Source organism: Moschus berezovskii, chromosome 21, assembly GCF_049115385.1.
Source record: "Moschus berezovskii isolate FMDL1 chromosome 21, NW_MosBer_1.0, whole genome shotgun sequence".
In the NCBI taxonomy this organism is placed as follows: domain Eukaryota; kingdom Metazoa; phylum Chordata; class Mammalia; order Artiodactyla; family Moschidae; genus Moschus; species Moschus berezovskii.
The window spans coordinates 4347780-4368601 of NC_142480.1; positions in this window are offsets into that span (position 1 = coordinate 4347780).

Below are 20822 nucleotides of genomic sequence, written 5' to 3' on the forward strand. Positions count from 1 at the left end.
GCAGGTGGGGTTGGTGCTGAGGGTTGGTGACTAGGTGGCCCAGAGGGTGAACAGAGTGTTTGCCCCTCTGGTCAACCAGTCACACACCCTGAACGGTGCTGACACCAGGTTCTCCTCGGGAAGGTGGCCTGGGCCCCAGGAAGCCTCTCTTCGACGTCTCGTGAGGTGACACTGGTGACAAAACCACAGTTGTTTCCCCAGAGTTGGAGTGACCCTTGGGAAGGCTTCCTGCAGGAGGAGGACGCCCAGGTGAGTGGCCCAGATGACTTACGGCTAGGATAAGCCCGTGGCCCTGGCCAGCCAGCCAGCCTCGTCTTCCACGAAGAACACGGAGTCTTCTCTTCCAGAGTGGCCGTCCCCTCCAGGGTGGGCATCCTTAGAGGTAGTATTTGGTACTGAAAAAAGTGTTGTCCGTGAATGATTCGTCATAAGTAAAGCGAATCCACCACGAACAACTTCTCTTCAAGCACCACAGAAAGGCAGAGGCAAGACAGAGCAGAGTCCCCTTCCACGTCTCCGAGGGGCGCAGCCTCCGACTGCGATCCTGCGGGCAGATAGGACGCCGAGTGTTAGCGAGATGGATGACACGTGTCCCAAAAACACACTGGGGTGCAGGCGGCTGGCCACTTACCTCCCCGGAGCGGGGCTGATGCCCTGCCTGCCCCTTCCCTGGAGCGGTGATGGCATTCCCGAGTCTTCAGGGGCAGGGCTTAGAAACAAGAAGAGAGGGGCTTCGTAGTGCCAGCTCATCCCAGCTCAGGACCCTCCGTGTGGGTGTGGACCCTGGGCTTTCAGAATAGGGACCTTGGACTCCTCAGCACAGCTCACTTGGTTCCCTATCAAGCACATTGAAGCACTGGCTAAGCTCCTTCATGGGACTTGTGGGGTCTACCAGATGAGGGGAGTTCCAGAAGAGCCACCACGGGGTGCTCCTGAAGAGTCTGCCCATCCCTGGGCCCTAAGATCCCCCCAGAAGACCCCGGGAGACCCCAACTCCCTTCCCGCCCCTCCATCCCGATGAACCACCCAGGAACACAATTCCTAGAAAGCTGGCATCAACGGTCACCACCTTCTCCCCAACAACCTGAGACCAGAAGGACCAGTTCAGTTTCCCAGACTGACCACCCAGTCCTCACGTGCCACAGCCCTTCCATACATGTCCTCACTTCTCCGGAGCGATTCACTGTCTACCACCGAGGGCTATCTGCACCCCACCACCTCATACACTGCAGCGGGTAGATGGCCTCCCGGCTCAACCTCACCTCCAGATTATTCTCTTTTCCTTTTCAAAGTTCAGCTCATGGCATTTTCATCAGACCTCACTGCCCACTACCTGGATCACAGCCACCCAGGCCCTCCTCCTGGTTCACCATCCTCCTCCCAGAACACCTCCTTACCTCCTTCCTGGTAATGACCACCCACTGATGCTGTCCCCAACTCTCCAGCATTGGCCTGGAGGCTGCCTCACCTCCAGTTACCTCTGCCAACATCCCACCTGACCCTCAAGCCCCATGGTCACCGCCTCAGCTTGGATCTTGGCAATGCTGGTAATGGTACTTCTCCCACAGCTCCTGGGAACCCACTGACTCACTCCAGAGCCCCAGGTCAGCAGCGGTCACACCAGCAGACCCTCCAGTACACCCCCTGCCCCGCTTTGTCACTCCTGACCCTGGCTGGGCTCGTCCAACCCATCCCTGGGTCTGCTGGCTCCACCTGTGGGGACTCCTGTCCTCTTCCTAGCTTCCATCAGCAACTCATAGATCCATACAAGAGCCATCCACGTGGGCTCTCCATCATCACCCTTGTGGTCAGAGTGACCATTTCAATACAGACCACACCTCCCTCCCCACTCAGAATCCACCCATGGTTTCCATCACACTCAGAATAAAATCTGCAGGTGCCCAAGCCTCAGAGGCTGCCTCTTTCACCCACAGCTCAGTCCGGCCCCACCTTCCTTCTTGCTGCTCCTCAAAGATGCCAGAGAGCTTTCACGTGCCACAAGCTTCTCCCAAAATCCTGACTCCCTAATCTCTTTCTGACGCACCCCTACCTCGTTCCCATTTCCCCTCCCCTGAGAAACTTTCCCAGACCCTGTATTTAACATAAATGTCTACTCTGTCTGTGCCTCTTCCTCACAGCTTACCCTGCTTTCCTTTCCTTCGTGACTCTACAGCGGACAGTATGGTATCGTTTGGCTTTTATCCTCCATCTCTCCCATGTGAATTGATTGTCAAGTTCACGTGAATAAGGACTTCACCTTGTTCACTGCTCTAACCCCCGCTGAGCGGACCCGACTAAAGTCTAGAATCATCGAGTCGATAGTATGCTCGATCATGACTTGTGGAATGACATTCCTCACTGATCAACTGGTGGAAAATTCATTAGCAAAGTGGTTACGCTCATTACAAGAGAATCTGACAACGCAGAGGAAGAGCCCTATCATGGTCCAAGCAGGCATCCCTTCCGCAAAGCAATTATCCAATGGGCTGGGTCTTATGGGAGAGGAAGCCAAGTGCGACCCACCAGAGGCAAAAGTGAGACCCTGCTCAACTCACTCTCTGTGTGTACTGGAAAGACGCCATGCCAACACGTCTTCCCAAGGTTGGCACTGCTTCCAGAACGCCTTCCTGGGCAAGAGTGGGCCATCAGAAAGCCTTTCCTGGAGCAAATACCATATGGATGACCAGTTAGGTTATCAGACAGCATCACCCCACATCGTCAAAGAGCACGGTCTCCAGGAGTTCATCCTCCAGATGGTCTCCAGGGATTCATTTTATGAAAGGTCTGGTTCTCTTGGGAGAAGGCAATGGCAACTCACTCCAGTACTCTTGCCTGGGAAATCCCATGGACAGAGGAGCCTGGTAGGCTGCAGTCCATTGGGTCGCTAAGAGTCGGACACTACTGAGCGACTTCACTTTCACTTTTGACTTTCATGCACTGGAGAAGGAAATGGCAACCCACTCCAGTGTTATTGCCTAGAGAATCCCAAGGAGCCTGGTGGGCTGCCATCTACGGGGTGTCACAGAGTCGGACACGACTGAAGCGACTTAGCAGGAGCAGCTGGTTCTCTTGGGACAAGTGGCAGGTGTTCTGTGTGAACGAGATTCTCAGGGGTCAGTCTCTCAGATGGGTTTGGCATCAATGACAACATCCCTTCCAGAAGACCACAGACCGACTAGGCAGCCACCTCCTGCCTAGGTTAGATTCCAGTCTTGGGGGCAACGAGTGACAAGCATCTTGAAGGATGCGCCTGCACTGTGATCCACCAGCCACGTACATACCTCGGGTGGGCACGAAAACCAAGACCTCCTCCTGGAAGGTGGGATGCTGTCGGGGAAGCCCTCCAGAGCAGTATTTGATACTGAAAAACTGGATGTCCCTGTATGATTCGTCATAAATACAGCGAACACAGCAGGGATAACCACTCTTCAAGTACCAAAGGCTAACGCTGATGAACCGTGTCTTCACCAGAGTCTGCCTTGCCTGCAGCTAATCCTCCTAAGGACGAATTGGGGACTGGGGGTTAGGAGGACTGGGTGTGGCCCTTTGTAAATAAAGTCTACCGAGCATTCCTGTCCCCTGGGAAGGGGTGGAAGCCAGCAGCTCTTCCCAGGAAGCATTCCAGGCAAGATCAATACTGAGAAACAAACCTTCCCTTACGTGACTCAGCATAAAGAGAGCCAAGCAGCAAGGAGAAGGTCTTTTCAAGCGACAGGTACTAGCATGGAGGAGGAAGCAGCGCCTCTTCTTCTGAGTCTGTCCTGAGAAGTGACTGGATAGGGAGGGACTGTGGATCAGTTGACATACATCATTGACAAAATGTATGTTCTCTGATCAACCATCCACTCCCCTATCACGGACCACGCCCTGCCCTCGGGTTGGAGTCCTGGCGGAGCACCTTTCCAGGTGGGAGCTTGTCCTGCAAAACAGCAGCTTGGATGTGATCAGCCACACAGGCTGTGATGACATGACCGTGAACCCCACCAACGCTCAGCCCTGGGGGCTAAGCATTTAAGACCTCAGTGCTCCAGCTGGGGGACTGGGTGCTTCATCCTAACAAAGGCCCAGGGTCTGAGACGGGCCACTCTTTCAAGAATCACGGGAGGTACTTCCTTCCTGAAGGTGGGGTCAGGTCCAGGCAGGGTATCAACAGGCCCCACACTTCTCACTGAGCAAGCACTGAAGAGGTCCCTGCCACGGACCGCACCGGACCAGGGGCGGCGGAGAAGCCCCTCCCACCTGCTGCCTCCTGAACCCAGACCAGGATGCCAAGAGCCAGGGGTCACATTAGCTCTTCCTAGACTCAGGATTGGTACCAAGAGCCATAACCTTTCTCTGGGTCAGAGGTGGCCTCCAGGAACTCGTCCTGGACAGAGTAGGGATAACCAGAGCCGAAGAAATGGTCAGCCATAAAGACCACACTCCCAGACCGAACTCTCTCTTCGAGGGAGATGGGGTGGACCTGAGCCCTGAAAAGGCCTGGCCCCCCAAGTCCCCACTGGACGATTGTGTTCTGAGGGCCCAGGGGTCCTCACAGGCCACCTGCGGACCCAGTGAGGGGGCCGCCACACATCCCCATCCTGAAGGTGGAGCCCACAACTCAGTCTTCCGTGGTACAAGAAACTCCACCACAGACAACAGATGAGCGCCTGACGGTCCCCGCGCTGACGCTGACGACAGCGGAAACGTCCCACCTCCCAGGCTTGGGTCACTCCTGGGCATCACTGAGGATGGAAGGCATTCTCGGGTTCGTGGATGGGGGCCGTGTCCATCCTCCGGGCACACCCTGGGGGGCAGCTCTGCAATCACGTACCTGAGGGGTGGACAGCTCTCTTCCTGGAAAGCTGCGGTTACCAGAGGGTGCTGGACTGAAGCCGTGAAGGACTCTGCCGGGCTGGCCAGGAAAGCCGCAGAGACCCTGGCATGGGGCTTCTTGGGATCCCCCAGAGGTCCACATAATCAAGACTCTGGAGGCGGCGGGTCACAGGGGCCCCCATCCTCCACCAAATGGGGGGCCCGGGTCAGCCTCCTGTCCCCATAAGCAGGGGCGGATCCAGTCTCCAAGATAGCAGTGCGTGCAGGCTGCAGAGGCGGGAGGTGTCGGCCGGGTGGTCCTCCTCCCGAGGGAAGGGGCTGCGGCTCCACCAGCCTCTATGTGTGCGAAGCGGGGGGACTGCAGGAATTCTGCAGGCTCTGCCAGCAGCGCCTTGGGGAGATCTGCCTGGACAGGAAGTGGACCTGGGGGTCAGCAAGGCGAGCAGAGGTAGTCTGCCTTTCGCACACCTTGGGAGGCAGATGGCGACTGTGTGTGTCTGGGGAGCCGGCCTGGGTGGGACCTGACCCTTGAAAAGAGATGGCACTCAGAGGAGTCTTCATGAAGGGAGTGGCCTCTCCTGGAAGGTCCAGGGGGAGCAGAAACCACATCCTCTCCATAGGGGACAGTATAGCCTCCAGGAAGCCGCCCTGTAAAGGGCAAGTCTGGGTCTGGACAGTCAGGGCTGGGGAGAGCTCTCGCTGTGGGCGAGGCTCAGCCATCAGGCCCCCACTGACCAGCCCTGCAGGAACAGTGACTCAAGGGCCCTGCCTCAGCCCCTCACCCCTAGGCAGGCTGGACTGAAAGCAGGGGCGACCTTGTCCAAATCAGAGAAACACACCAAGTTCACTGCAAAACCACTGCAAAGCAAGCCCGGACCCCTCCCGCAGCTGGCCTCCCTTCCAGGAAGCATGCCTTCCACAGCGCGGCTGGCCCCGGGGTCACAGCTCACACCAGGCACACGCTCTCACGTCTCCTGTGCGGGCGGCCCTCGAGGCAGAGTTTGATATTCAAAGAGAGGTTAACCATGTATTATTCATGATGAGCCAAGCGAACATAACACGGATAACCTCTCCTCAAATATCCCTGAACAGTTCTGAAACGAAAACCACGGCCTCTTCCCCACTGTCGGTCGTCTCTGGCTCCGGAAGGTTCTTCTTAGGAAGACCCGAATCCAAGGCTCAGAGAGCTGGGAACTCAGATCCTGTAAAGAAAGCCCACATGTGGGCATCAATCATATATCCCCCATACCTGGGTCCCAGGGCTTGCACTTGGCCTCGACACCAGAGCCCAAACCCCAGAGCTGGAACTGTGCTCAGAGACACTCTCAAAGCAGGTTCGAGCATAAAAACAGCAGCAGTGCCGACGACAACAATGAGGGCTCCTTCAGGGATTCCCGAGAGCTGGACTTTGACGGTAAGAAGAAACCCCAGGAATGTGTGTCACAGGTGACACAAAGCCACCATGAGAATACCTTTTCCGATAAAACGAAGCATATCACGGATCCACAGATAGGGGGTCCCCAAAAGATGGCCTTGGTCCCAGGAATGCTGCTTCGGACTGACTGGAAATGGATGATTCCAGAATTTCATAGTCCCAGTCATCAAGACTGCTGATGGTCCAGTACCTGATGAGCCTTGACACTGCTGGCCTCTCCCCAGCGAGGGTCTTGTATCCAGGAAGCCCTGGGAGGTGGAACTGGACTCTAAGGGAGAGTCATCTCATGACATTTATGCATAAGAGAGCCCGGGGCTGATAAGCATTGCGCACGAACAGAAGAGCGGTGGGTTGGCCTGGGAAGTGCTCTCACGGTGTGGAAGGTGGTGCGCAGGGGACACACATCACACAGAAAGCACATTCTCTCCAGCCCCGAGCTGTTCCGAGTGTTGTCCACTGACCAGAAGCATTAGCATCACTTGGGAACTTGCTAAAAATGCAGAATCTTGGTCCCTGAATCAGAATCTGCCTTTTAACAAGATCCCTAGGTGATGAAAATCTGAGAAGCATATTAGAGTTTGAGAAACACCCCTCGAGCTGATAGTTCACACACACACACACACACACACACACACGTGCATGCACACACACCCCAGAGGTGCCATTGACCACAACGTCTTATTTCCAGGGTCTGTGTTCCCTTGGACTGCAAAGATCAAACCAGTCAATCCTAAAGGAATCGACCCTGCATATTCACTAGAAGGACTGAAGCTGAAGCTCCAATACTTTGGCCACCTGATGCAAAGGGCTGACTCATTGCAAAAGCCCCTGACGCTGGGAAAGAATGAAGGCAAAAGGAGAAGGGGGTGACCGAGGATGAGATGGTTCGGTAGCACTGAGCAAACACCAGGAGACAGTGGAGGACACAGGACCCTGGCGTGCTGCAGTCCATGGGGTCACAAAAAGTCAGACACGACTCAGCCACTGAACGATAACAGCGTGTCTCATGGGAGAGCCTCTAAGACGGAGTGGGCCCAACAACAGGCGCAGAGGCAGGTCCTGTCCGCCGAGAATAAGACGCACATTCAGCAGACAGCTCCTCAGCAGCGGCGGCAGAAAATGCACTGTGTTTCCCTTAATTCTGCATCTTCTCTAGGACATCTTTCATGCTCAGATTTATGCCAAAGATCAGAGGGCAGGGGAACCAAATGACCCAGTCCATCTTCCAGCTGCCTAGAGAGATGCTTGACAGCAGTCTCTCTTCCAGGAATTCCTCATGGCTGAGATTGACTAACAAAGAGAGAAAGGCAGATGAATGGTCCAATCGGCCCTGAGTGCCTGAACTGTATGTCCACCCCAAAACTGGTGTTAGTTCAAAGGGCATCACACTGCGGGCTTGCACTCAGGTCACTGAATTAGCTGTCAGAGATCATCAACAAAAACATGCTCCATGGTGAATTAGGCCCCCGAGTCCTCTTGCTGATGTCAGCACCGTCCTCAAGAAAAACTGTGAAGCACAGCTGGACATTTGGATACTAAAACAATGGTTGTCCGATATTAATCACCATCAATACAGAGACCATAGTACGGACAGCCATTCTTTAAGCATCAGTGAACTGTGCCATCCAGAAGAACTTGGCGCCGTCTCCAAGGTCTGTGTCCTTTCCAGAAGGTTCTTCTCGGGTGGCCCAGACAGTGAGGGTTAGTAAGCCAGCATCACGCAGAGTCAGCTGCCCGCTCAGCAGTTGCTCACATCCTCAGGCAGGGGACAGGGGAGCCGACAGCAATGACTTGATCCTAAAGTTGGCTTCATGTCCAAGCAGTGCCTTCAAGAAGCAGGATCTGATGATCTTTGAATGCTGGGTCACTCATCACACGCACCCATGACCAATGCAGGTTGAGAAGGTACCAGGGAGCCCGGTGGCCCCTGGCCAGGCTTGGCCCCGCCGCTAGGTTCCTGAAGGTTTGAGCAGTGGTCCCCCAGCATGAGCCCCTGCAAGCTCTTAGCCCCCAGCCAGGCAGGAGCCCCCCAAAGGGTTGACACATGTGTCTCTATGGAACTCGTCATGGGGTTCAGGAAGTCCGCCGAGGCAGGATTTGATACTCAAAAAGAAATTGTCCTTGTATGATTCATCCCAAATAAAGCGAACACACCAAGGGTAATTTCTCCTCAAGTATGAAATAGCGACATGGACGGGAACACTGGCACCTCCAGGTCTTTGGTTCAAGAATGGACAGTGACTGCAACGCAGCAAACCCGAGTGCACACACACACATATGTACATAGACACCACACACACACACGCACGCGCATGCATCACGGACCATGTGTCTCCAGGTTCTGGGGAGGTGGAACTGAACTGCTCCTCTCTCTGCTCGGTGACCACGCCCTAGTGTCCTGCAAAGGGCAGCTCAGGCAGATAGCTAAGGGCTGTCCGCCTTCCCTGGAGCCAATGCTCTTGGTGGCCCACAGTCATGGCCAAGGGCCCCACTGTACCCTGCTTTTCCGAATGCCATCAGGAGAAGGGCTTAGTGGCTGTACTTTAAAGCCTCGGCTGCCCCCACTGAACACAGCACAAACTCTGGACTTGAGCATCCACTCACATACCTGAGGATGATCTGCTGTCCACATCTCAACACCGCTCCAAAATGCCAAGGAGAAATTTCGATAATCACATCACTATTACTAAGCATTTCCTAGCACACAGTGTCCCGACTACAACTCTGCTCTAAACCACGCACAAGTCTTAACTCACCCAGCCCCCTCCCCAGCCCTCCGGTCCCCCTTCCACACGAGACAGCAGGCACGGTACGATGAAATATCCTTGCCCAAGGTTGCCCGGTTAGTAAAGTGTCAGAGGCGGGGTCCGAACACAGGAAATCGAACTCTACGGTCTGCGCTCTTGATACTGAAAAAGTGGATGACCCTGTACGATTCGACATGAGTAAAACGAACAGGACAGGGATAACCACTCTCCAAGTACCAAAGGTTAGCACGGAAAAGAAAGCCACTGCCTTGGGAGGACGTGGAGCGTCTTCAAGGCACAGTCCTGGGGACAAATTAGATGCTGAGGTTAGTGGATCAGTTCACGGGCACCCAGCACACACATGCAGTGACGATGCAACCACCACCCACACCAGGGCCGACCTGGCCGGCTCAGGACCCAGGTCGAACACACAGAGCACGTGCCTCCTGACCGCCCCCGCTCCCACCCCACACAGAACCAGGAGGGGCATCACTCCCCAGGGCCCATCAACTTCTCCAAAGTCAGCCGTGTGCCTGAGATGTCACCTTTGCCAAGCCATTTGCCACACACCACTGGACACACGGTCATGCACACACGTACCGAATCCCTTGCTGCGTGTGGACTGAGTCCAAGGTTTGATACTCACAGAGAGCTTGCCCTTGTATATTCTACGTCAAAAAACCGAATATACAAAGGGCAACCTCGCTTTAAGTACCAAACACTGGCATCACTGGGCAGGCCCATCGCTACTGTTCACAGAGCTGGCCTCGCCTCCCGGGAAACATCCTAGGGAGGGGATGGGGGAGGCAGAATCGCCAGACCAGGGGGCAGACACCGCCTGCCAGGTGTGTGCCTGCTGGACTGCTCTCCATCCCAGCTTGGGGACAGGCAGAAGCCCCTTCACTGACATCAATATCATTTTCAGGAATCACTCCAAATTAGGGCTTACTCCTGAGAAGATCACCCCCACGGCCTTCCAGAGCATACCCAGAGCTCAGCTGGCTTCTTGCTTTCTGCAGAATGGTGCTGGAGGTGGAACCAGCAGGGACACCTCCTCCAGGAAGTCCTGACTATGCATCCAGGGTGAGGGGACTGGGTGAATTCATCATGGATGAAGCCAAGGCCCCATGGCCACTGTCATACTTCCCTCAGGGGCCTCCTCCCCACACTCCCCGTGCCCTACCGGAGGCTGGCATCACATCAGGAAGCCATGCTAGGAGAGTCGACATTGAAAAGGAGTCTAACTGTACGTACCACAGAGAAATGGGTTCAGCAGACCACGACCACTCCCCACGCAGCCTCAACCCCGAGGAGCCAACGGAAGTAGAAACTGAAGGCCACGGGTGAGCAGGAAACCTAGCTTATCCCCCAGGGGAGGCACCCACCTCTCGCAGATGACACCCGCTCTCCTCGATGGGGCCACGGCAATGTGTCCTCCCCAGTGCTGGCCTCAGGGCCTGGGGGCCCCCACAGTGGTCAGGCTATACACCAAGTGGATGGTTACACAGACCAGGAAACGTATCCACAAACACAGAGCCAGAGCCCTCATCTTCTAGCTGTCATCCTAGAGATGAACGGGATGCAGGAAGGTCAGAGGACTGGAGAACACATGTGGAGACAAAAGCACTTCCCTCTGACCTTCAGCATCCACGTACCTGGCCCAGGGTGATGGCGCCCCTGCTCCTCCCCAGAGCTGGGTGCTTCCTGTGGAGGACACTGTCTCCAGGCAGGACTGGAACCATGAATCTCAACCAGAAACAGTTCTTACAGATTCATCTTGGGGACCGAGAACAGGAGGGCGCTGTCCCAAACATCGAAGAGGAGCCTTGGCCAGCAAACCTCAGCCTCTTCCCCTGAGTGAGCACCGCCTCTAGGAAGCCCTCTGTGATGGACTTGCAGGTGTTGGTCCATCCTGCCTGGCACCATCATAAATAAAGCCAGAGCCCTGTGGTCCACCATCACCCATGCGTCTCCTCCAAAAGGGTCTGACATCAAGGTCTCTCTTCTGAGTTAGACATGGCACCAGGAAGCCTCCAGGGTGGGACTTGGTAGAGACAAAGGGCAGGTCCACGTGCCTTTAAAAGAGCAAATCACCGTTAGACTCAGTGCAGGCAACGAACAACGTGCACAAAAGGCCACCGATGTCCCCCAGCAGCCTGGCGTGGCCTCTGGGGAGTCCCCAGAGAAGGACCTGGGGCTGACGTCATGGCCAGAGCCCATGTCTGGGCCTGGGAAGCAAGGACATACCTGCGAGGGGCCGACAACAGGGTCTCAATCCGGAAGGTGGAGCTGGGTCCGAGCGCCTTCCCAGTCAGAGTTTGATACGCAAATAAGAGTCTCCCTCTGTATATTCGCCATTAATAAAGTGAACATACAAAGGGTATCCTCTCTTCAAGTACCAAAGAGCAGCTCCAGTGAGGACCACGCCGCAGCCTCCCCAGAGCGGGCTCATCTCCTGCAGGCCCCGAGACGCAGGGGGAGGAGCCGGTGCCGACCCCGCCCCTGCGCACTGTGACCCAGCCTTCAGAGGGCTGGGCTCCCAGCACCTCTGCAGAACAGGACTGCCTCCCAAAGCCAGCACTGCCCTGTAGAGGTCCACGGCGAGTATCAGATGGCTGACAGTCCCTCAGAGCCTGCGAAACCCCCTCCACCCAAAGTCTTTCCCTCCAGGAAGTTGCCCTGCTGACAGGGGGGCTGCCAGGGGTTAGAAGACACAATCGCATGCGTCGCTAAAAAGCAAAAGCCAAAGGGGCACCAACACGGTCCACGGCCAGCTCCTCGCTCACAAATCGCACGGCAGCGTTCGGGCCAGCATCCTTCCACATGCACCTGACACTGTGGCCAGAAAGTCACCTGAGCTGTCACTCAAAAGCACTCATCGAGGGAAAGAGTCACTAAAGCACAAAGGAGTCCCCAGGGGCCAACTCCCCCCAGTGAAACAGATGATGACGTCAGACACCCCAGGATCCTCCCATCACAATTAGCCAAGAGGAGGACCACGGACTAAGAGAACACGGGGCTTATGGTCCCAGGGCAAGGACCATAAAATATGGCCGTGAGGGCTACCTGGTTCCTTTCCTCTAGACTAGCAGCCACAACCACTCCCTTCCCGCAAAAGGACATCAAAGCCCAGAAGTCAGGCCAAGAATAGCATGGGTGTGTAGAGTGGGTGGGGCTTTCCTGGTAGCTCAGACAGTAAAGAACCTGCCTGCAATATGAGAGATGCAGGAGGTATGGGTTCAATTACTGGGTCAGGAAGATCCCCTGGAGAAGAGAATACAACCCACTCCAGTCCTCTTGCCTGGAGAATTCCATGGACAGAGGAGCCTGGCGGGATACAGTCCATGGGGTAGACCAGAGGAGTCAAGGATGAGCCAGACCCTGACTTGCTGTTGAGCCTTCTTTCCTCATGTCTGGGAGACACACTGACCTTGAGGTCTCCTTCCAGAGCCTGGCATTGTGGCTGGGGACACTGGCCAGAGTGACAGCTCATGGCGGCTTCTGCATCACACTAAGCAGTCTTCCCACCAAGGAAGACACCACATCCCAAACTGAACCGAAAACCACCACATCCTCTTCAAAGCCGTCATCTCTTCCAGCAAGTTCTTGGGAGGATGCAGGGGATGAAGAGGATGAGAGACCAGGTCACAGATAAGGGAGAGGCTCACACACCGTGGTCAGCACGCATCTGCCTCCCCTGTGCTGGTCCTGACCTCTGATTCTCCAAGAACCCCTCCCAGGCAGGCACTCGCTTCTCAGAGAGATCGCCCTATGCATGTCCATGACAATCAATGAAAACCCAAGAAGGATGATCTCTCTTCGAGCAGCGAACACCACCACTGGTAGGAAAACTGCTCGCATGGTGTCAGGGCTAGCCTCTGCTCCTGGAGTGAGACTAAGTCAGACAGATTGGACAGGCAGGGTTAGTGGGCAGGCAACACGGGGCTGTGAGCACAGTTTCCGGCCATGGGTGAATACTGCATCCCGGAACTGGTACCTCCACCAGGGGCCCTTCCTAACGCTGACCCTCAGGTAATCTCTAAGATTCCTGCAGAAGAGGGGGCTCTGGAAAATGATATATAAACATGGCGAACACACAGAGAACAAAATCATTCAGACTCAATGAAGTAATCCCGAGAGCAGTCTCAGGACCGCACCAGACCGAGGGCAAGTCAGCTGAACGGCACACCTCACACAGAGCACAGGAGACCCCTGACCACCCCCTTCCTTCTCTGACGGCGATGTCACATCCTCCGAGGTTTCCAAGCAGCATTTGATACTGAAAACGTGGATTTTCCTCTATGATTAATCGTAAATAATGTACTCATAGAAGGAGAATCTACCTTTTAAATACCAAAGAAGGATTCTGTCCAGGAGAACTCCAATCTGTGCTTCAGTCATCAAACATCAGAGTCACGTTGGGTGGACAAGCCTCCATGGATGCACGGACGAGAGACCCACAATGTACATCTCACCAAGTGGGCTGCTCGGCCAGAGATGGCTCCCGAGTATGGATGAACCCCAGGCGTCCGTCCTTAACTAAGACACGGCATGCCATCCACCCACCAACCTTCCACCTACCCAGGCCCAGGGGCCTGGGAGCGGGTCTGGCCCTCCAGTCTCTTCCAGAAACATTTCCAGAGTAGCATTTGATACTGAAAACATGGATTTTCCTCTATGATTATCTATGAATCACGTAAACATAGAAGGAATATCCACCTTTTAAATACCAAAGAAAGATGGAGTTCTGGAAAGGACCTGCGTGCATAATTTACCGAAAATGGAAGCAAGATGGCCAGGGAAGCTGTGTCCAGTCCTTTGGCAGAGCTGCGGCCACACGCCACGGCCTCCTTGGCTGCTGGGCTCCTCAGCGAGAGGGGGCTTCTAAAGGTGATGGTCAGCAGACATATGATGCGAAGGAAGCACATGTTCTGCAGCCCACCACCTTTCCACTAACCCAGGTTGGGGGCTCAGCCCTGCCTCCTGCCCCTGCCCACGTGTCAGTCCCAATCACGTCTCCAAAGCAGCATTTGATACTGAAAATGTGGATTTTCCTCTATGATTAATCACCAAACCCGTAATCATAGAAGGAAAATCTACCTTTTAAATACCAAAGAGGATGGATCCTGGGAAGCGTCACCCTAGGCACAATCCATCTGAAATGAGAGACATAGCAAAAACTGCTGAGCTGCCCTGGAGAAACCGGGACCCCAGCCTCCCCCCGAGTTGGCCACTCGGTGGGAGGGTCTCCCCAAGACAAGCGGATGGTCCGCAGACATGTGCCAGGAATGGATCACATGTGCTGGGGTCCACCCACTTCCACTTACCCTGGAGGGGCTTAGCCCCACCTGGCTCCCCTGATGGAGATTTCAGTCCAGGAAACTTTCCAAGCAGCATTTGATACTGAAAACGTGGAATTTCCTCTATGTTTAACCATAAATAACATAAACATAGAAGGAATATCCACCTTTTAAATACCAAAGAAGGATTTACTCCCGGAAAGCATGAACCTGAGCACAACCCGTCAAAAATAGCAATAATGCAGGACAGGTCCACTAGGCATGAGCCTCTGGAGCTAGCGGCCGGGAGGGTCGCCTGTCCCATCGCTAAGGGGGAAGGAGATGGAGTGCATTCACTCCCTCCGTGTGTGTGCATGTGCGTGCATGTGTGCGTGTGTGTGTGTGACTGTCAGGGGCGACAGTTACCCTTCCTCTCTCTTCAATGAGGGGGCGGAGTTTGTGTGCAGAAATGTCTCAAAAGCAACTTTAGATACTTAAAATGTGGATTTTCCTCTATGTTTAGCTGTCAATTCTGTAAACATAGAAGGAATATCCACCTTTTGAATATCAAACATTGAGCAGTCCTGGGAAGCACAAGTCAGAACATGATACAGCTAGAAAAGATGCAACTGCAGGCCATCAAGTCCTTTCTAAATTCCATGAAGGAACTACGACATCAGACCCTGGCCCCTTGGGGTCTGCCTTGCTGGAGGCCCCCGCTGCTGAGGGAAACCCTGATATCTCCACCCCAGTCAGGTCTGGACAAGCAGAGTATAATTCTGGAAAAGTGAACAGGCTTCAAAAAGTCACCATAAATAAAGCAAATACAGTAGGAATAACTATCCTTTCAGTAAGTCCTGAAAATATCATAGAAAAAGAGTAAAATCCTATGACATCCCTGAAGTCAAGGTCAATTCCATGAAGCCCTCCTGAGGTATCCTACAACCCAGAGTGCGGGAAAGTGTGCAGGATAGTCAGGCATCCTTTCTCATACCTTGGAGGGATGAGGACATCTAAGAACCTTCTAGAAAGTGAGATTGTATTTGGAAGGTCCCAAAAGGCAGGACTGGGTAAATCGACAGGATAGGCTGTTGGGGTGCATTAGACAAATACATCACAAACAGGATCACTTCAAACCCCACTGAGAGGCAGCAAAGCATGATGTTTACCAGACACCCTCCCTCCCAAACAAAAAATTTTACAACTTCCAGAAAAATCATTTTTCAGGTGGACCGGGGGATACAGAGACTTACCAAAATAGGTGCTGTGAGTTCCTGGTAAAGTGTGCTTCCTAAAGTGAAAGTACGCGTGTTACTCACCAAGTTGTACCCAACTCTGTGTGACTCCATCGACTGCAGCCTGCCAGGCTCCTCTGTCCATGGGACTTCCCAGGCAGGGATACTGGAGTGGGCAGCCATTTCCTTCTCCAGGGGGTCTTCCCGACCTAAAATAGACAATACATCAGCAGTAATCCCAGACTCCGTCCCTGTTCTGCCATCACCTCCAGGAAGTCCTCCGAAACACAGATTCAGTATTGAAGACAAACGGGCCAAAAGGCACACTCCAGAAACAAAGCACATATTCTGTGGCTGACCCTCCGGTCATATTCCACAGAGAGGAACCGATACCAGTAGTGTTTTCCCAAAGTTGGAATTGGTTCAAAAAAACCTTGACCTGGAAAACTAGGGCCTGTCACAAGGGTGGAGGCAGGCACTCCTCCTAGAGATGAATGAACCCCAAGGGGAGGGGACCAGGTCACCCCCAGCATCTACAGAGCCAGAGCCCCGCCCCTACAGCCTCAGCTTGCTGAGGAAGCAACCCTGAACCCCCGACATCCCCCCAAGCATCATTTGTCATAAACAAAGCAAACCTACATAGGCAAGTGCTTTTCATGGGCCATCGGGAGCTATGCCATGCCATCCAGGTTGGTGTTTCCTCCATGAAGCCTTGTCCAGAATAAGTGGGCCATGGATGTTTAGGGGCTCAGAGGGTCTAAGTTTGTGACCAACATCGCTCATGTACCCAGGAGTGCGTCTTACAAGCATGGTCAAGCATGAGGAGGACACACTGTTTAAGGAATAATTTCCAGTTGGGCTGTATTTTTTAAAAAATTGAAATGTAGGCAGCCAGTTGAGATTTGGAATAGATGTAGTGACTAGTCATGAAACTCCTCTGCAGGGGCCCTGGGGAATCATTGTCAACTTACCTGTTGTCTCTTCCAAGAAGCAGGCATCATGCCCTGACTGTCCTGCTGAGGATAATATGCCAGTTGGGCTACCAGGGGTCCATGAGCTGATAACCGTGTCAGCTCGCTGTTGGGCTTAATCCCCTGCCTCTCCTGCTACCCCCACCCCCTCTGGAATGGTCTTCCTGGAGAACTTGCCTTGAACAATCCACCTGCCTACAAGTCTTGAGGAATTCTTCTCCAAGTTTAGGATAAAAGTACATATGAAAAACAGCACTCTGCCCCCCCAGCAAAACTATAAAAAGATAAGTCAGAGACAATTAGATGAGATATAGCACAGGGGCCTTGAGGAGTGTGTGAAGACTTTGCAGTCTCTTTCTGCTAAGAATTTTAAAATTGTAACTTTTCCAAGAAGACTGGCATTTTGTCTTAAAAAGTTATTATTAAAATAAAACAATCTGAAAAATAAATTTTATACTAAAACATCGGTACACCTGCCACACAGTCATAACAATTCTCATGATCATCTCATCTTTATCATTATAATTTATTCAGTGTATGTCTGGTGGCTCAGCTATTCTTTCAGAGGTTAAGCTTTGGAAACCAAAACACTGGAGGTTTTGGTTCAGGATTCTTCTAAAACTCCGAAAAAAAAAAAAGTGCGAAACAATTTTTTGTTCACATTTATTTGTCAACTGTTTAAAAGAAATCGGTGTTACTCAGCCTAATTTTTCACATTGACAGATTTACTGTAAAAAACAGGACGATAGAGTACCATTTACTACATTCTCAATTCGCAAAAGAAGAAAAACAAAGGAGAACACTAGCCATCTGGTCAACCATCTGTTCCCATGCCCTCAGAGGGGGGCTAACACCTCCCCACTCCCCAAGCCGGAACCTGAGCCCCCACGTGCAGCGAATCCTTCAAGAAGGCATTTGATGAAGAAAAGAGATCAACCGTGCAATATCTGCCACAAATAAAGCAAATACATCACGGACAACCTCCTTTCGAACATCTCAGACCAGCTTCTGCGATACGCTCCTCCTCTGTCCAGTGGGCATCCTCCTGCAAAAGAAATGGAAGGTGAGCGTTCGCACGCAGAGAACAGACGCCACCAGCGACCTCTCGCCCCCTCCGAGCCTTCCTTTGACCTACCTGGTACGCAGGCATGAGTGGCCCTCCCTGACATCAGCTGCAGGATGCAGACGCCTCCCAGGTGGGAAGGAGGCTCGGTTCTGAAAGCTGCACCTTTCCTGTTTCCTTGGGCATAGGACAGAGGCATCATCGGGCGACTTCACATCCCATGGGTGGCTCAGAGCCAGAATCCCCCCTAAAGGAGGTCCTCAGGGCTGTGGAGACTCCGGGGCTCTGGGGCCAGCTGCCCTCTGACTTGGTTCAGAAACCCTGGCAGGTGTTCTTGCATCTGAGCCTTCCCATCATCCAGGAGGGCTGCACTTGACTCGGTCAGTCAGGGAAGCTCTGTGAGCCTCGTGTTGGTCAGCCTTTCTTGATGGAACTCTGGTGATAGTTGTTTGTGCCCCCATGACAGTGTCTGAAGGGGGGAGAGGCCCCCAAGGATGGGTGGGGCAGGAGTCAACCATTCCGCAGGCAACCGCTGGGCCCAGCATCACCCCAGTGCCACTGATGGGGCTTGTCATTAACGACTCTTCCCGGAAGCTGGAGCTGGGCTTCCATGATGGGGTATGATACTCAAATAGAAGTGTACCCATATTTTCCATCATAAACAAAGCTAAGAAACACAGATAACCTCTTTTCTAGTACCAGACAGAGCACCGAGAGGAACCAACTCTGCAGCCTCTGGTCACAGTTGGCAGAGCTCCGGAAACTCCTCCTAGAGAAGACACTGAGCGTTAGGGGGCCAGCTGTCCAGGACGGCCACTCGGACTCTAGACAGCAACCGGCCACTTACCCTCCGGACGTGCCAACGCCAAGAGTCCCAGCTTCGATGGCCCTTCCTCCACGTCTGATCTGATACTGAAAAGAGGTTGGCCAAGACCGATTTGTCATAAATAAAATGAATTCACCTTGGAATACCTCTCTTCAAGGACCACAGAATGGAAGGGTCCACGGAGCCCCATGGTGCCTGCTGCAGGAAGATGGCGGCAGGGGCATGGAGCACAGAGGCTGAAAGATGGGACAGCATCAACTTTTAGGAGGCACGTCCACTCGTCGGTCCCGACCAAGAGGCTGACACCAATGTCCCTGCTCTGCCAATGACATCTGGGAACACACTCCTCCGGGGCAGGACTGGAAGCTAGAAAGAGGGGCTGAGCAGAATTAGTCCCAGTGAAATGGCTGTCCTGGGAAAACCCCTCGTCCAGAACCCCAGGGACCACCACCCTCCACCACGGCAGATGTCCCTGATCAGCCCTCCTAGGGAGGTGTGGGGGACGGTCCCCCAGGTGACGATCACAGCTAACATCCATGCACCTGGGCACCATCCACCTCCACCTCCGGAGAGCGCTGGTGGATCGTTTTCATCGGCTGAGTTTTTGTAGTTGTCACTGCCGCTTATTTAGTTGTATTATTTCGGGAAGGGGGCCGCTTCTCATCTGAACCTTCCCCTCAAATGTTCGGTGAAAATTCTTCACTACGGAACCTGGACATGTTTACCCAGTCTCTCTTGAAGCGGGAAAAGGGAACATGACTGAGGCCTCTCGCGCTCATGCCCGTTCTTAGAGGCAGGCATGACCTGTGATCAAACCCAGGATGGTCAGACACTGGGTGTCCCCGAATCCACCAAGACACCGTGGATGATGGATCAGCCTCCACATACATACCGAGAGAGGCAGGGAAACCAGAGCCCGTTCCGTGAAGTGCCATGGGGGCCAGGGGCTCCTCAAGCTGAGAGTTGATACCGAAAAAGAAGTGCACCATGTTTGTTTCGTCACATATCAAGCGAAAAGAACATGGGCAACTTCTTTCCAGGTACCAGTGGTCAGCCCTGACGGGCACGAACGTGCTCGCAGCCCGCGGTCCACCTGCGTGGGAGGGACACTGAGCGTCAGGGTGCGGCAGCCGGGCCTCGGCCAACACCACCCACTCCCTGGGCTGGAAAGCAACAGGGCGTCCGCTCACCTGGAAGGAGGCAGACAGCACTCTGTCTGCAGCGTCCGGGCAGCCCTCACAGGTGAGGTTGACATGGGGCGGAGGCGGATCCCATGGTCATCACGGACGAAGTCAATCAACCCCAGCCTCTCTCTCACTCATGATTCCAGGGAGAGCTCAGAATCCAACAATCAGTATGGACTGGTTCCATATGTTTTCAATTGAGTCCACATGTGGTCATGCAGAGTATCATTTCAGAGGAAACGGGGTAGTCTGGAACCCTGAAATAAAATCTCCTCCATGAGTCAGTGGTTCTGCAAGGCATCCTCTTGAGAAATGTGAAGCCAAGGACCTCAAACTGTGGGACAAGCCACCGAAGTAGCATCTGCTGTCCGTGGACCATCCCTAGGGTCTCCGGCAAGCTCCTGACTCCAGCATCCCCTTCTTACAGACACTCCTGTTTCCTTCGAGAGATGGTCTAGTTCTGCAAGACAGGCTGTTCAGGATGACGTGTGACAAATACAGCAAATTCATCACAGAGGGCCACTGGACAGTGGGGATGAAGAAATGATGTCTTTTCCAAAGTCAGCATCACTTCCAGGAAGTCCTCCCAGGGAGTGGGGATCCTGGGGGTGAAGGAGGCAGGGAAGATGTTCTGGGGTCCAACCATCCTTCAGGTCTCTTGGAGAGGGGCCCATGCCAATGGCGTTCTCTGGACACAAAACACATTAATTGGGGATTACTTATCATTCATAAATTAAAGCAAGAGGACAACACTTCTGAAATGCAAACACAGTAAATCCGTAAGAAAAAGTCATTTCTCACCAAGAATTCACCTTGGGATATTGAAGATAGCTGAACTAAGAGACATATATCCTTGAAAGATAAATGCAGGGTTTCTTTTTGTTTTTTGTTTTTTTTTGATCACTGCAGCAGCATGGTATCATCTGTTTATACCCAAGTAAGATAAAACCCAACTCAAACTGGCCAAAACAATAAAGGGAGACAGAGGCTTCATATATCTGATTGGCTTATACAACTGAAAACTGTCAAGGCAGGGCAAGCTTCAGGCAAGGTTTGATCCAGGGGCTCAAACATGAGGGAAATCAGGGGACACTGGGGAAGAAAAAAAGATTTGGATGGGGGGGCAAAAATTTTGACCTGAGTCCACTACAAGTGCCCACATGTCTTCCATGAAGTTAGCACTGGAACCAAGAAGTCTTCGAGGCTGAATTGGATACTGAAAAAGAAGTGCACCGCGAATGTTTCGTCACATACAAAGCGAAAAAGA